Here is a 12,194-nt window from a genome sequence, read left to right on the forward strand (position 1 = left end):
GGCTAGCGTGAGACACTTTTGTACTCTGAAAGCACCGCGATCGTTTCGCGTCAGGGCAGGGACACATTAAACAGGGAAGTCAAGAGTCCAGCACGGAAAAACATGGAGCGGGCTTAGGGGACGGGCTAACACTCCCGGATCGGCAGAGGGAAGGGAACACTGTTGCTTTTTCTTGGCACCTGAAAACTCCAGCTCCGCGGGGGCAAAGGCCGCAGCTCTCCTGGGCTCGGGCCAGCGTGTGCCGACCGCACGTTGGCGGCGCGGGCCGGGTACCGGCAGCCTCCGTCCCGGTCGCCGCGGCGGCCGCGGGCCCTTTGTTTCCCCGCGGGGGCGCCTCCGCCTTGTCTGCCCCGAGCGAGCGGGGGGCCCCCGTGGGGCCACCGCGGGCCCCACCGCCCGCCTCGCCCCGCCGACCTCGCAGCTGCAGCCCGGCCCGCCCCAGCTCCCAGTTCCTCCCTCGCCGCCCGGGCCAAAAAAACGACCTTGTTTTTTGGCTTTTTTCGGGTTCGGGGAGCGAGGTGAGGGCTTTGACCCGGCCGCGGCGCACCGGGACGAGCAGTCCGCGGGGCCCCGCGGCACCGCCAAAGGGACAGACCCGCGCCCGCCTTCTTGCCCAGAGCCCGAGGGGACGCGGGAAGCGCGCCGCAAGCTTCCGGGAGAGCCCCCCGGGTGGGTGGGGACCCTCCGCGGGTCCCAGGCTGCTCCGCCCGCCCTCCCGCTCGCCCGCCAGGCCCGGGACTCGCTTCCCTTAAGGGAAGCCCGCGAGTGGCCAGCACCGGTGGGCTCGGGTCGCCGGGCCGGTTCCTGGGGCGTGCGTGGGCCGACGCACCCTGGAGGGAGCCCCCGGGGGTGGGGTGGGGTTGGGGGGGGCTGAGTGACAGAGGTCACGGCCCGGAGCCGGGGCGGGGGCGGAGGGCGGCGATCCACCTGGCGACGTGGCAGCCATTGCGGCGGCCCGCGAGACCCCTCCCCACGCGGCCGCCCACCCGCCCTCTCGCGGCGGCGGGCTCCGGAGAGGGCCGCTGCTCTTCCCGGGTCGGACGGAGAGCGGCAGTGTGTCCCCGCTCCGCACGCTCGTCCCCTCGCTCGCTGCGTCTCTCCTCTCTCTCTCTCTCCCCCCTCCACCTCCCTCCCTCCCCGCGGCCACAGCTGCTCGCCAGCCCCGCGCCGCGCCGCGCCGCGCCGGAGAGCGCAGCAGCAGCGGCGACGGCGGCGGGAAAGGGCTGCGGACCCGCGGCGCTCACTCGACGACGCGGCACCCGGGGCCTCGACGTCCCGCTCCCCGGAGCAGGTAAAGACGGAGAGTTGTTGCAGGGGGAGGGGGGAAGAGACAGGCGACGGGACCCGGGGAGAAGGGGGCCAAGCGAGGAGAAGGGGATGGAGAGGTTGCGCGCGCGGGGTTGGGTGCACGGAGGTGGTGGGGGGATCCCGGGAGAGGAGAGGGCCCCGGGGCGGGCGGCGAGCGACGCGGAGACCCGGGCGAGCGCGGGCCGGGCGCCGGGCGGAAGGGGAGTGAGGCGTCGCGGGAGGCGGGCCCTGGCGCGCGGCCCGGGGGAGCCGAGGGAAGGCGGGCGGACGGGCGGGCGCCGCGGCCGCTTCCCGGGCCTCCAGCGCCTGGCGGGCCTCCAGGCCGCGACACACCCCTCCCGCCCCCGGGGCTCTCCCGGTGCCTCCTCGCCCCGACTTGACCTCGCGCCCCCGCGAGCCTTCCCCGCCGTTTTCCCAGGCCGAGCCTTCTGGGAACTTGGGCCGCCTGCCCGGGCACGGAGTGCTCGTAGAGGTGTTTATTTACTCCCTTCCAAACCACACACGCACGTACGCTCGATCGCTCGCTCTGCACCCCCCCGGGGGCACGCTTGCCTCCCCGTCCCGGCGTGTGCGCCTGCCACCCCGGCCCCTTCCCACCCCGAACTTTCCTTCCCGCTCTCCCGGATACCAGTGCGGGCTCTCTGGAAACCGGGCTGCGAGAGAATGAGTCATACCGAGGGCAGAGTTTACCCCGTGTGCGCTTTTGGTTACGACACTTCGATTCCCCCAGAAAAGAGAGCCCGAGGAATTTTATTTTATTTTTTTTTAAAGTCGAAGCCACGTCTGAGCTGGGGGCGGGGGGCCGCTGGCTTTAGAGATCCCTTCCGCAACTGTCTTTAGGGGTAGCAGCTGAGATTTGCTGCACCGACAGGTTTGTACACATTCTTGCCATGCAGTGGTTGTAATGTCTCCATAGCACAGTTCTGACTTGGGGAAGGATTGGCTGCCTTTTCTACTCGATACCTCCGAGCCAATCAGGAAGCGCGGCTTGCCTGGAGACTGGTTAACTCAGAAAAGGTGGGGATTGGTTGAGCTCCGTGGAGAAAATCCCGGAGATAACCTGGCCTTTTAGAAAACAATGACTATTTGTCGCTGCCTCTCCGTTTTCACTTATTTATTTATTTCAGTACGTTGTCCTTTGATAACAATGTCCCCCTTTTCAGCCCTTAAAAAAAAAAGACCACTTCCACTGTTGTCTTTCAGATTAGCTCTCGACCGCAACTCCTTTGAACTCCTGTGGTTCAGTTTTCGCAGAGATAATTCTTACGTATTTTAAGAAATAGGAACATGCGTTTTGTGCCTTGACAGGCGTGGTATGGTTTTCCTTCAGCCGATCTTTGTTGTTGTTGTTGTTCTTAAAGGTCAGAAATGAAGTCCATTTTCGGTTACTATGCCAACGCATTATTTAAATGTTCTGTGAGGATGGGGGCTACCGTGGTGGCGAAGGTGGGAAGAATGAGAAAGAAATGGCTGCTGCTTCTCTGCAGAGAGACCGCGATTTAGTTAACGAGGAGAAAACAAACAAACAACAACAACAACAAAGCAACCCAACCTGAAAAGGCTTAATAGACCTGCCTTTCCTGCAAATCAGCATACAGTACCCAGCGGGTCTGTGCACCTGTTGGCTTTAGTCGCCGTGAGGGGGAAACAGTGGCAGCACAGTACTGAACTTCATAGGAACACAGCATGTTGTGGTAAAGGTGTGCATCTTGTACACAGTTAGAGGCTAACGACTATCATTGTAGATGTGTGTTTTAAAAAAATCTTTTTAAGCCGGGCGGTGGTGGCGCACGCCTTTAGTCCCAGCACTCGGGAGGCAGAGCCAGGCGGATCTCTGTGAGTTCGAGGCCAGCCTGGGCTACCAAGTGAGCTCCAGAAAAGGCGCAAAGCTACGCAGAGAAACCCTGTCTCGAAAAACCAAAAAAAAAAAAAAAAATCTTTTTAAACCTGCATTATTAATCCTGGTTATCCTTGCCTTTTGATATCCAAAGGAAGCTTCATTTTATTTTTTTTGAGATAGGGTCGCCGTATATAGCCTCGGCTGGCCTGGAACTTCCTACAGGTTGGCCTCCACGCAGAGGTCACCTGCCTCTTCTTCTCAAGTACTTAAAGGTATGGGCAACCTTACCCAGCAGAGCAGTTTACTAGTCAGCTTGATTTGTAGGAAAGACGTGCCTTTTTTTTTTTTATTTCCCTTCAGCCTTTCATATGCAAAATGATGTAAGTTTGGGGAGAAGCCACCTGTCAGGTCAAGCAGTGAATCTCAACATCTGGTTGTTAAATTCTGTCGAAAATAGTTTATGTAGCAATTGAGATCGAACCCTCTTGGTACTCCCTATGCTAGGCAGAGTAAAACATTATTTCCTTGATTGTCTTCATCTTCATGGTCATAAAACCACACCTACTGATGCCAGGTACTGTTCTAAGGACTTTATGGATAGTATTTGTGTTTAATTCACCTCACTGTGGAAATTTGCATGCATTGTTTTTAGTTCTGATTACAGGTAAGAAGAGACTAGGAAATATTCAAATTGCTAAATGTCACCCAAGCAAGGTATACATGAGGATTCAGGGGAACTTAGATTTTTATGATTCTAACCTTTCTCTTAACACATTTCCATTGAAACTAGGACTTCATTTGCTTTTTGTCTGAGATAGGGTCTCACTGTGTAGCTAGCCTTGCTGTTCAGAACTTGCTGTGTAGACCATGCTGGCCTCAAACGCATATAGGAATCTACCTACCTCGACTTTCCAAGCTAGGATTGAAGGTGAACCCCACCATGTCTGGCCTAAATCTTTGATACCCAGAAAATAACTACATTTTCAAAAATCCATTCAACCCATCAGTTATAAGACATTCTTACTATTTTATGTGCCAGTATAATAAATTATCCCAAGTAAATGGCCATGTCATGGATTGTAGGATCAACTGCCAACATGTACAAATATGTCTTATGTGGATGAAATAAAATGTATTGGAGCCTCACCTGGACATTTTTCCCTCTGACACTTTAATTTCCCATGTATAAGGGTACATATGCCAGGCAATGGTGGCGCACGCCTTTAATCCCAGCACTCAGGAGGCAGAGGCAGGCGGATCTTTGTACATTTGAGGCCAGCCTGGGTTACAGGGCGAGATCCAGGAAAGGTGCAAAGCTACACAGAGAAACCCTGTCTTGAAAAAACAAAACAAAACAAACAAACAAAAAAGATACATATTTTTAAAATGGTTAAGGATTTTGGTTATTGGATTTAGTTGTATCCTCCTGCCTGTCCTCATGGAGGTCTTCGGCCTAGGGTAGGTTTTGCAGTGGTTAGAAGGAAGGCCTTACGAACGCTGGGAGGACTTTCCTCCTTGTCCCAGAGCTCAGAGCTCATTGCCTTCTAGCGATGAATTAGTACACCTAGACTGCAGTTAATCTAATCGATTCTATCTGAACACACGGAACTTAACAAATTAAAAGAGTACTTCATTGATTTCTTTGGGACACTAAATTGATGAGTCAGCTGGATTTTTATGACTACTAATCAATGAATAACTTAGTCAGAAATTCCACATTGTTGCTCCTACTGAAGCTGGTTAGTGTGTGCCTGGTTCACTAAAACTTCCTAGGCTGGTGGTCGACAGGTCATTGTTTTAAGTATGGCTTGTCGGTTTCTACCCTTTTATTTTTTTGGCACAGTGTCATGTAGCCCAGACTGACCTTGAATTTAGTATGTGGCTGAGGATGTGTCTTGGGTCTTGTTCTTGTTAAAGCTGCCTCGTATTAAATGTGTACCTACCAAAGTCCCAATAGATGATAAAAGAACCACAGTGAGAAGTCTAAAGTCTAGAAAGAATTCTTTCAGAACTTAAATGTAATTAAAAACAGGACTTCTAAACCAGAACAAGCCAAGAGTGGTGGTTCTCAAGGGTCATCTCAGGACTTGGGAAGCTGAGGCAGGAAGACTGCCACAAATAAGTTCAGGGTTAGCCTGGGCTACATAATGAGTTCCAGGCCAGTCTGAGCTAGAAATCCTACCTCAAAAAGCCAGAAAAGGATGTTGGAGAGATGGCTCAACAGTTAAGAGCACTGGCTCCTCTTCCAGAGGACCTGGGTTTGATTCCCAGCACCCACATGGCTGCTCAGCAGTCTGTAACTCTAGTCTCAGGAGACCTGACATCCTCCTTTCGCCTCCATAGGTACCAAGTATACATGTGGTGTACAGACACACACACAGGCAAGACATCTGTATACATTTAAAAAAGAGAAGAATGTGCAGAGGGCTTGAGGGAGAAAGGTAATAAAATCAAATTTTATTTTTATTATTTTTTGAGACAGTGTCTTGCTATATAGCCCTGGCTGTCCTGGAACTCAGCTGTCCAGGTGGCCTCCAGCTCACAAAGATTCCCCTGCCTCTGCCTCCCATGTGCTAGGATTAAAGACATGCACCACTGTGCCTGATCCCCAATCCGTATCTTTTAAATAGGATATTTAATAAGTGCTTTCTGTTAATTAAATTGAGGAATGAGTTTGGGAGATTGTTATGAATAGTACTTGGTTTTTTGCTGTTATTTCAAAGTGGGCACTGAAAATTCCTCTTCTAGATGGGCAAGGTCTCTCAGTCTGTTATCCTAGAACTGGGGAGACAGAGGCAGGGGGTTACTGCAAGTTCAAGGCCAGCCTGGCTTGCATAGTGATTTTGAGGTTAGCTAGGGATGTATAGTGAGATCCTATCTCAAAACAAAACAAAAACCCCAAACAGCAGCACTAACCGTTCATCTCTCCATGTCGTGTCCCGTGTCCCTCCCCCTCCCCGCACATTCTGCTGACACAGCTTTGGGATGTAGATGGTGTTTACGGTCAAGTTATCGTCATTCCTCCCTACACTGCTGTACTGAGTAACAGTCCTCTGTAGACCAGGAAGTGCTGGAGGCTGGCATTGAATCTTAGTATTTTGGGCTTACTACCATTCCCAACACCCTAGATCAGTGGTTCTCAACCTTCCTAATGCTGTGACCCTTTAATACAGTATTTATGTTATGGTGACCCGCCCCGCTCCAAGCATAATTTTTATTTTTTATTTTTTATTTTCTTTTGAGACAGGGTTTCTTTGTAGCTTTGGAGCCTATCCTGAACTAGCTCTGTAGACCAGGCTGGCCTGGAACTCACAGAGATCCACCTGCCTCTGCCTCCCGAGTGCTGGGATTACAGGCATGCGCCACCACTGCCCGGCGCATAAAGTTATTTTGTTGCTACTTCATAACTGTAATTTTGCTGCTGTTATGAATTTTAATGTAAATATCTAATATGTAGGGTATTTTATATGCGACCTACAGGTTGAGAACCACTGCCCTAAAAGAATGTGGGTATTAAATAACTTTCAGTATGAATGACAGATACTTTTTTTTTTTTAATTCCCCAGACAGGGTTTCTCTGTGTAGCAGCCCTGGCTGTCCTGGAACTCACTTTGTAGACCAGACTGACCTCAAACTCATAGAGATTCTCCTGCCTCTGCCTCTCAAGTGCTGGGATTAAAGACGTGCTCCACCACCATCTGGCCAGGATTTTCTGCGTTTACCTTGCATGTGCTGATAATTGTGTAACTCTTTAGCCCAGAGCTCTTTCCTGGTACCTGGACATCTGGCTTAGTGACATGCCCATTGGCTATTCTTTCAGGTGATTCATACTCTGCATGTCCCAAAGCTGCAGTCATCAGCAGCTGTCCCATCATCTTCAGACCAAAAAAGTACATGGGACTGTCCCTTTTCCATCTCATCTCTCTGGGGAGATTAGACTAGGTAGTGCATAGGTGTGTACACTCCTTGGCAGAAGTAGAAGCTCTTCCTTGCATTCCTTTTCATTTTACTTGTGATCCATCGCTGAGCCTCATTAGACTACTTCTCCGATAGTCTCTTGGATATATTTACTTATCCTTAATGCTGTCGTGTGTTCTCCAGTTAGCATCATCTCAGCCTGGGTGCTGTAATGGCTTCTTCATTGGCCGCCGTTGGTTTTTGTGTTTTCACTGTAGCCAGAGTTGTCGTTCTGACACATTTGAGCTGAGCAGGTAACTTGGTTGTGGGATTTTTTTGTTTGTTTTTTGTTTTTGTTTTTTTCGAGACAGGGTTTCTCTATGTAGCCCTGGCTGTCCTGGAACTCACTCTGTAGACCAGGCTGGCCTCGAACTCACAGAGATCCGCCTGCCTCTGCCTCCCGAGGGCTGAGAATAGAGGTGTGCGCCACCACTGCCTTGCTGGTTGTGGGATTTTTTACTTTTCCCCTTCATTGCTCCGTGAGCTAGATTTGGCTTTCAGGATCCTTAGGATTTGACTTCAGAATCACTTCCTCCTCCTGTGCCTTCCCTTCCCCTCAGTGAGCGAGGCTGACTCTCACTTTTCCTTCAACACGCTGAATTCTTTAAATCTAGGCATTGTTACAGAAGCCTGTGTCTGTCATGAATGCCTCCTTACTTCCCTGCTTCCCTCACTTTCGCTGGCTAAGTCAGCCTTGTCTGCCCTGTCTCAGTGTGGGCGATAGTCTACTAAGGATCTCTTTGACACAGACTGGGTAACAAGCCCGTGTTTCCTTAGTACTCCGCGGTCTCTCCACCACACTGTAATTACTTGTTTATTTGTCGTTCACCATGTACTGGTTTAAGGTATAATAAAATGTCTAAAAAATAGGATCTGAGTTGCATTGAAATATAATAAAAAAGCAATGAAATAGAAATTTGGGAGCTCACTTAGTAGAGAAAGAACAGAGACATTGTTTCTGATAGATGAAAATTTTCTAAGCCTGAATGTAAAATATTCTTTGACATCTATTCGGTTTTTTGTTATTCGTTAGGCATTTTTGGAGTTCAGATTCTGGAAGTGGCCTGTAGGGGTGGGTGTTATTGGCTCATATGACAATATAATAGAAATTGTATGATGAAGGTGGCCATAAGGGTGGGGACTTGTACTTAAAATGGCTGTGGGCTTCATTTCTCCTTGTGCTAAGGATGGGCCTGGTTCCTATCAGCACAGGCTTGTTTACTTAGAGGCTCATGTTAGTGGTGCTCTGTGTGATTTGGTGACACTTATATAGCCTGTGTTTTCACAGGAAGCTGACCCCCATAGAGTAAGGGATGAGGAAGGAGTTCTGGGCAGATGTAAAGAATGTCCATTGCCATTCTTAGTTCCTTGACTCATTATGAATTGTGATTTTGTTTTTGTAGGTGCTTTATTTGTCGGAAAGAGATGCTCTGTATTATGGACCTGAGTATTCCAGGTGCTGAAATGGTAAGTCTACTGTTTTAAAGGAACTAGCAGTGTTTTTGGCTTATATTAGCATATAGGATATTTATGGAGTTTTTGTTTGCTAAATAACATGTTTGCTTTCATAATAATAGTCTAAAGTAAATACAAAAGTGTCAAGGTAAAGGTGTGCCGAGGATGCAGTGGGAGTTGAGTTGAAATCAGAGTGGGTGACTTTTCTGAAAGAAAGTTAATTGAGCTAGGAAGTATTGCTTTGGTGGGGTGATGTAGAGGGACCTCTGGGTTGAGCATGTCTGAAGTACGTGGTACTGGCTCACCTCCTGATAGAAGCAAGTTTGCAGATACAGATGGAATAGAGAATATGTGAACTGGGGGAAGAGGACACCCTGTTAAGGTGAGGGACCAGGTCATCAAAGTCCTTGGATGCATCACCAAAGAAGTGGAACTTGATGGTGAAAGCCATAGAATTGTGAAAAATCTTTTCCACTGAAGTACCCATGGGATATTCCCGTGGCAATTACCGGTAGCATTTGAGGGAGAATTCCTTAATAGAGTCACTTATAGCTGTTGAAGCTGTGAGCTTGGATGACCCTAGACAGAGTGAGTGGTAGAACAGAAGGCTGGTGGTGTGACACAACCCAGGAGGGACAGTGGCATGAGACATGTGAGCAGAAGAGAAGTCTGTGGATGAAACTGAGTGCCAGCCAAAGAAACAAGTGGAGCAATCCCATCATGCACTGGGGAAACTGCAGCTCGTACCAACCTGTGTGTGTGTTATGTTTATTAAAAGGGTCCCATGCACAAAGCACTCTTCTGATGTTTTGTTGTATATAAAATATCATCTCAAAGTCTAATTAGGGAATAAATAATGGATGAATAAGAAGAAAGGGACCAGCAAGATGGTTTAGGGGGTAAAGGCACTTCTGTCGAGGCTGATGACTTGAGTTTAGTACCCAGATCTTATATGATGGGAAAAGAGAATAGATTGCTGTAAGATTGTACATCATGGAATGCATACGCCCACATCCATGCATCATATGTACATTTGAAATAAACAAAAAGCAAAAAAATTTTAAAAGAAGGACAGGAGAAAGCAAGAAGTTGGAGATGTGGTTTGAGGCGATAGTGGAGATGGAGGTGGAAGAAATCAGAATACATCCATATGGGAGAGGTTAGATGACGGCTTCGAAAGGATCACAGTCCATGAAAGTGAGGACTCGCAGGGTGGTGCCGCACAGGCCTTTAGTCCCAGCACTCTGGAGGTGGAGGCCAGCCTGGTCTGCAGGGCTAGTTCTGGGACAGCCATGGCTACACAAAGAAACCCTGTTTAAAAAGAAAAAAAGAAAAAAGAAATCAAGGATTATTTTTGCTAAATAGAAGGCTTGAGCCATGGGGGAGTGGAAGTACTTTATGAGATTGAGAATATTCTTGAGGGCAGAGGTGTAAACAATGCATTGTGAAACATAAACTATTCCAATGTAGTGCGTTAGGAATTTGACCGGAGGCAGGGCATTATGACATGCGTGTGGAATCCCTTCTAGCACTTGGGAGGTGGAGGCAGGAAGAGCCTGTCTGCTCCGTAGCAAGTTTTAGGCCAGCCTGAACTACATGAAACATTGTCAGAGAGGGAGAAGGAGAGGGCCCAAGAGTACACATCTAAGTTTCAGGTTCAGTCCTCAGTACCACTGCAAATAAATACACAAACAAAGGCCCGAGTGGAAGTATAAATACAGATGCCCATGTAGAAATAATATATACTGTTCAAGAAAAAAAGACTTGGACTGGAGGTCTGGCTCTGGTAGAATACTTCCTAGCATGTTTTTCCTGTATATAGAAATACCTACAGTAAAGTGCAATTTATGAATTAGGCACAGCAAGAGATGAACAACAACAGTGAATAATAAAATAGAAAATGGTAGAACTATTCTAAACAATATACTGGAATAAAAGGTATATGAGGCCAGCCTGGTCTACAGAGAGAGTTCCAGGATGGTCAGGATTACACAGAGAAACCTTGTCTTGAAAAAAAAAGAGGAAAAAGCTATATGAATTGGCCTTTCAAATTATAGTGTTGGGGCTGGAAAGATGGCTCAGTGGTTAAGAATATTGGCTACTCTTCCAGAGGACCTAGGTTCAATTACCAGCACCCACACAGCGGCTTATAACCATCTGTGACTCCAGTTCCGGGAGATCCAGGGCCCTCTTTGGGTCTCTGTGGGCATCAGACACTCATGTGGTACACAGACATACATACAGGCAAAACACTCATGCACACAGACGATTGGAGGCTCACACTGGACTACTTCTTGTCATAGAGGCTCGCACAGTGCCTCATGTGAGGAGATGAAGTCAGGTGAGAGCAGTCGGCACTCTGGAGGAGGCCGTGGGCCACTGCTTTCCTCCCCTCAGCGTGGAAGAGCTCTCTTTAATACAAGTTTCTGGAGATAGGGTCTGACTGTGTAGCCCCCTGGCCTGTCTAGGACTCTTTTTTTTTTTTTTTTTTGAGCATTTTGGCTTCAAACTTGCAGGGATCCTCTTTCTTGCCTCTGTCTCTGAGCACCTGCATTACAGATGTACTGTGTCGTGTCTGGCTTCCAGAGGACCATTGTGAATAGGGAGGAAGGATTTATTATGTTTGGCTTGTGGTTTCCAAGGTTTTAGCTGGCCCAGTTGCTGTGGGCTACGATGAGACCTGGCATAAGGTGGCTACAGTATGGGGCCGAACATAGTTGCTCACTTCATATCAATCAGGAGGCAGAAAGAGATGGAGAGGCGCCTAGAGACAAGATACCTTCATAGGACATGTCTCCAGTAACCTGCTTCCTAAAGTGTCTACCACTTTCCCAAAATAGCACCAGCTGGGGACCAGCTTTTCAACATGTGAGCCCGTGGGGGATATTTTCTATTCGAAACCCTGGTACTCCTAAGTTTTTTGAGTTTTGTGGTAATGGAGATCAAACACAGGCCTTGTACATGCTAGGTACACTACCACTGAGCCACTTGAAAGAATGTTATGGTAAATAGTGCCTAAAATGAAATGCATCATTCTGTCATTTTAACACCTCTCCTCCCTTTTTGTGGATAAAGATTTGAGATCGTCTCACCCTGTAGCCCAGGCTGGTCTAAACTTGCTACGAACTCAAGCTGATCTCAGACATTGGCACTCAGCCTTAGTCTCTTGTGTGCTGTGATTAGAGGCGTGGACCACCACACCTGGCTGTACAAGGTCAAGTTCTATCAACCTTTCACCTAACAATGGGTTTTAGTATCGATTAGTGAATTTTTCTTTTAGGTTTTTTTTTTTTTTTTTTTTTTTTTTAATTTACCTTGCAGAGGACCTAGGTTCTGTTTATAGCACTCACACAGCAGCTCACAATAATCTGTAACTCCAGTTTCAGGGGATCTGATGCCCTCTTCTAGTCTCTGTGGGCACTAGGCAGTCGTGTGGTAGACAGACATACATGCAGGAAAAATACACACATAAAAATGAAACTAAAGGCAAAATTAATTTTTTAAAGTAAAAACTGCCACACATTAAAAAAAATGATTTTTTTTTCTCATTTTGTTTTCAATGTCTTGACTAATGTAAGTAAAGACAATAGTCATGGTTAGGCATGGGGGCAGGCTGGACAGTGGCCAGCTAGAG

The 12,194-nt window shown here is 48.4% G+C and overlaps 1 protein-coding gene across 18 annotated transcripts in view; it reads left to right on the forward strand.

The window, feature by feature from the left end:
* Nucleotides 1-12,194, forward strand: part of N4bp2 (NEDD4 binding protein 2) — a 92,644-nt gene that overhangs the window by 14,439 nt on the left and 66,011 nt on the right. For 4 of the 18 annotated variants that reach the window (XM_076546349.1, XM_076546357.1, XM_076546362.1 and 1 more), the window contains exons 1-2: nt 1,155-1,291; nt 8,509-8,572. The gene's annotated coding sequence lies outside the window, so the exon portion shown is untranslated. Of the gene's footprint in view, nt 1-343; nt 519-1,154; nt 1,292-1,714; nt 2,180-2,724; nt 3,421-5,491; nt 5,590-7,303; nt 7,360-8,508; nt 8,573-12,194 lie in introns of those variants that run through there. The other 14 variants (XM_076546360.1, XM_076546368.1, XM_076546350.1 and 11 more) reach the window with 11 other exon arrangements.

This window comes from Peromyscus maniculatus, chromosome 10 (genome assembly GCF_049852395.1).
Source record: "Peromyscus maniculatus bairdii isolate BWxNUB_F1_BW_parent chromosome 10, HU_Pman_BW_mat_3.1, whole genome shotgun sequence".
NCBI classification, from domain to species: domain Eukaryota; kingdom Metazoa; phylum Chordata; class Mammalia; order Rodentia; family Cricetidae; genus Peromyscus; species Peromyscus maniculatus.